General features: G+C 42.2%; 1 protein-coding gene across 2 annotated transcripts in view; it reads right to left on the reverse strand.

Annotated features, from left to right (window-relative positions):
• Positions 1–5,304, reverse strand: part of LOC125703390 (transcription factor HES-5-like) — a 66,809-nt gene that overhangs the window by 13,890 nt on the left and 47,615 nt on the right. The window lies entirely within an intron of this gene.

The following is a 5,304-nucleotide window of genomic DNA, read 5'->3' on the forward strand; positions in this document are numbered from 1 at the left end:
TCTAGGCTCAGAGATTATAGATTTAATGGAATAATTTGTGTGAAATTCTTTGCTCTGTTTTTTGCCAGATGTCAGACAAGACACAATGGCTCCTCTGGCATCAGCAGCTATTAATCTAATCTTGATTTTTGATTCTTTATGTGATTGTTCCATCTGTATAATGGGGATAATACTTTATTTTCAGATACTTGTCTATATCTCTTAATTCTGGGTACAAAATACTTCCAAGATGACATGCTATTGCAGAAGAGCAATAGATTCTCAGCAAACCCATTCCCCAGTCAGTGATGCTAGCTGAGGTCAGCCCTGTGTTCTCTCTGATGTTGCACACCTCCTTGCCTATTTGCACAGCTCTCTGGCACCAGTAAATTCAGAGCCTCAGCCCTCAGTGGGAACAAGAAGGCATCCAAGGCACCCCACAGGAACAGATTTTGTGTTTTGTTTGTAGATAATGGCAAGGAAAAGAGTATGAACATTTTGGTACTTTCTTATAGCCGTGACACTGCCTGGGTTTCAGCCCCAGGCTCTTTGCTGTGCAGTACTGTCTGCATGCTGGCTGTGCCTCCCAGGACCCAAAGGGCAGCTCTCACCACAGAGGTGCAGCTGGAGTGCAGACCCTTGGCCAGAGGGCAGTCAGGCACCCCTGTGAATGGAGCCAGGGTCCATTCCTGATGTATGGCACCTCCAGCAGTTACTCTGTGAAACCACTGACCATATCTTTATCTTTTCTGCCGCAGCTCCTGACACTGCCACTGCCACCAAGTGCTCTCTCAGAATGCACGCTCAGGACATCCTCAGCCTTCTGGCTTCACAGCCTACTGGGCCCAGCATGGAGGTGATGTAAAAGTGAACAGGGGAAATATGCTGCAAGTTAAACACATGCTTACACGTTTTGATCATTCAGGTCCTCAGCCCATGGATAGTATTGGTGAAACTAAGTGCAACATTTGATCAAAAAGCACCCTTTAGTTTGTCTCTTAAGTAAGATGTAGATGATGTTCAAATTCACATGACTGGTTGCACACACTGATTTTTTTCATTGCTCCAAATATCTTCCTTCATTTGAAAGATACACACAGTACACATCAATGAACATTACTGCTGACATTTACATCCGTCCTGTATATGGAAATAATTTCAAGTAAAGTAGCTTAAAATCATTTTGTTTGCAATCCATCTTCTCATGGAGCAAAATAAAGCATATCCCTTAATTCCCACACATAGAATTTTAGAAGGTCGTGTCATTGAAACACAATTGCAGTATTCAGCACTGGAAAATTAGACATTGCCTTGCAGAATAAGTCTTCCTAACACAGATGCTTGAAAATCTCTTGGGAAAGAATAAAAGCATGTCAGATTAAACTGAGAACTTTCCAAAGAATTAATTACTGTAATAGGAGAGACTTTTCTAAATGCTAACAAGGTAGAAAATCGTGTTATTCCATTAAGGATAGCAGTGGTACTGTTTGCTGCACAATCTGCTTTCCAGTGTAGATCAAGTGATTTTTAACATGGTGCAAAGAGTTAATTCTCCATGATAAGTCTGCAGGCAGACCTGTGTGTGGGGAATGTACAAGGGAGGAGAGGGAGATGTAGACACAGCACTGGGCAAGACCAGGACTTCATGGGGAGAAGCCTTGTTAGGATATCAGTGCTGGTAATGAGAACAAGCGTTTGTTTCTGACTGCTGGAAAACGTGAATGTCTGATTCTATTGCAGAAAGCACAACAACCACCTGCCTCTGGAGCTGAAAAATATTCTCCACAACACAGAGGTAAGATAACTTCATTTTTATCAGCTGCTCTGTGCAGAGAGCATGCATTCAGAAATGCACTGCAGAAACCACTGCCTGTTATAGCTAACAGCACTAATGGCTGATAATTGGTTGATGGCAGTCCAAACATCTTTGTCTTTAGAGGGAGAATGAGGAAGAGTTTTGAAAGAGATTCTAAACTTTGAGATTTTACTGATTCTAATCTGTTTTGGATGTGCATCTCCTGGGAGCTTATTTACAATACACACACCTGGCTGTCCAACCAGCTACGAGAAAATATGAATCATTAATTTATATACACACATATACACACTGTTAGTTAACATAAATGCAGTTAGACTTGCTTTCAAAGACAAACTCATCATTCTGAATGCAGTGAGTTATCCTCTGCAGTCTGCACCCCTGCTTCACTAAATCCAAGGGCAGCGATTGTCCTGGAGCCATTCACTGTGCTCATTGCTGGGGATTGGGCTGTTGGCTTTTAATGTCAGACTGCCTCTTGGTAACTGTAACCCAAACATTGAAACCCAAGTGACAACAGAAATTAGCTACAATTACAGACTTGTGGTTCTTTATTATCTGAAAGACAAACACAAAAAGTAAGAACAGAGTGTTAAAGCAGTTCTTGGAAGAGTTCTACTCTGCATAGCCCTGCCTCACAAACACTGGGGGAAAACTCCAAACTAAGGAAAAATGGAAGATATTTCACATGGAAGTGATTTCAAGTCTGGTGTTGCACTTTTACCTCAATAGGGGGGTAACTACAATTGCTAGATCATACAAGGTGAATAAAAATGACCAAAAGGAAAAAAAATAAGATTTTGTGCCTTAAATACAACCCACTCTTAGCTGGCCAATCTCTTCTGATCGGGTATCTGAGATAGAGATCTGTCAGCAGCAGAATCTGAAGCAGCAGAATCAGAAAGTGAAATGCAAAGCTGCAATGGAAGGTGGCACATCCGTGTCCTTTGCATATTAACAAGTTCTTTATTGTGTCCCCACTAGAAATAAGGTAGCACCAGTCCTGAGCCTCTTTTTAATTAAATAGAACACAATATCCTGTATTGCTTTGTTTGCTTCTATTGAAAAAGCTCAGAAAGAACTAAGAGAAAAAAAGGGCCACAGGGGAAACACAGGACAAAAAACGAATTAAATTCTTGGGAATGGTACTTGCCTTTGTTGTTTTCTCATTTAGGAGATCAAGTTGCTTTTGTTTTTCTGTGAGAGGCAAAGAAAATACTTTTCTACAGAGAAATTCTTGTTTAATTACTATTGGAAGAAAACTGTCCAGCCAATACATAACTTTTTTTTTTTTTTTGCTTGGATGCACATTATTCTTTTTGACAGTAAGTCAGAAATCACTAGATCTGCTGCTTGTGTAGCTTGCCAGCTGACCAGGTCTTACTTCTAAAGCCAGAGTCAAACCCTATGATCAAGAACTAAAATAACACATTTTCTGCAAGCGTTGAGCACTGCCAGGCAGTCTTATGCCTTCCCATTGACTTGGTTGTACTTGCCTTGAAAAACCATTGTGTGTATACCTAAGACACTTGAAGTATCTGCTGTGTTTGCCAAAGCAGTGCAAAGCTGAGTCTTAAGGTGGCAAAACCAGCTTTTCCCTGTAGAAAATGATATCATTAATCAGGCACCTCCTTTATTTCTCTGCAGTAACTGCAGGCTTTTGGATGACTGCTTTGGGTGGTGCACTGCTACTGCTCACCCAGCTGCAGGCTTACTGCAGAAAAAGAGTTAACAAAATGATTTAGAATAGGACCCGACAGAAGGAGAAACTCACTAATCCATTTCCTCCATTTTTTCACATTCCCTAACCCAAAACAGGCTCTGCGCTCCCTACACCATTTGTCACTGATTCCTGCCTGAGGAGTGATAATGGAAACATTTTCTATACAAACAACAAGTAGTTGATTTCAGAGCTAAGCTGCATGAGTAACAGAAATACGAAGTGTTTGTCACTGCTGACTTCCCAGGCTGCAGTTCCGATCAGCCTAAGGTAACCTTAGGAAGTGCAACACACAGAGTTCTTTCTATTTCCTATTGGAAACAGTACACCTTTTCCTCAGCTGCACGAGGAAGTGAAACCAATACAGATGCACCAAAAAAATCTGGATATAGTTCCCATCTCCTCCCGAAAGAAAATTAGAAATGATCTGTGGTATTCTCTTTATGACTAGGACAATGTGTTTGAGGGAATCTGCAAATTGTCTGAGGACATAAGAGATCCACATCCTTGGTGCTCAGGCATGACCTCAATGAAGTCACTTTAGGCCTTGTTGGAACCATTTATTACAGATGTGTCTTAGGGCTTTGTTATTTTTCTGTCCTTTGCTATCTGGGGAGCAAGGGTCCACACCTCAAAATCCCTCATTGCATTCCCAGCCTCAGACACCACATTAATCACAATCCATAGAAAGCTGTAGGCACAAAGCTCGTAGGTTCTTGGCATCTTGATTCTCCATCTGTCAAATGGGCAAAATCATGTCCTTTGGTATCTTACAGCTGCATTACAAAAATATCTGCATTGAGTCCTGGGAGGCACTTGTCTACTGCAATATGTAGACCTTCCTCAGAGCCAGCTGCATCACACAGCAACAACAAAACTACAGTCAGAAAGAAGACTCACGTGCAGAGGAGGTTCCTTTGCTAGACTCCCTACTAAGAGAAATAATAGATCATCTGGCACACAGTTAAATGTATAACTGTTCTTCCAAGCAACCTTCACTTCTGGGACTAGCTTTCACAGACGGACACCCGTCTGCAGGATCTGCAAGTGCAGTAGGGTTTTTTCAGATCTCTGAGTTCTTAGATTCCTGTTCAGATGAAGGGATGAGAATAGCTGCCTTCACACTTGGCAGATGCCTAACTTAACGTGACTCCAAAGGAAAGGCAAATTCTCAGAGAGGTTTTCAGGCAGAGCACTGACTAGTAGAGGAGGCTTAAACTCCTGGCTGAAGAAACTGGCATTCATTGTGTCCTACCCCATTCAGGGAAACATGTCTGTGCTCATATTCTTGGAACACTGTTTGCACATCCCAGTAAACAGCACTGCCACAAAGAAGCCCCTGCTCTGCCCCCAGTGCTTCCCTGTGGCCACACTCAAAGCTGAGAGTGCTGGTGAAGAGCTCAGCTCGAGAGGTGCCAACCTTAAAATCTGCAGAGAGTTAGCTGGCAATAAGTTACACTAGCTGAATGCACAAAACAGAAGACAAACAGAACAAACTGTTTCTCTCTCCATTCCAAAGTCAGCTCTGGAAAAGAATTACATGAAACCCAAGGGAAATCACATTCCCATCCTTCTACTGTCATACCCAGCTGTTAGCTTTTAGATTTTCAAGGAGAAGCACAAAAGGAGTTCTGCATATCGCCCGCACCTATGTATAAATCAGCGTGCTTTCACTCCACTAACTGTTGTCTGTATTACACTGAAAGCTGCCAGCACTCTCAGGGCCAGAAGGTTACGGTAGGTTTCCACCTCTGACTTCTCACTCCTCCTTTGAGCACAGCAGCCAAGT

This window comes from Lagopus muta, chromosome 21, assembly GCF_023343835.1.
Source record: "Lagopus muta isolate bLagMut1 chromosome 21, bLagMut1 primary, whole genome shotgun sequence".
NCBI lineage: Eukaryota > Metazoa > Chordata > Aves > Galliformes > Phasianidae > Lagopus > Lagopus muta.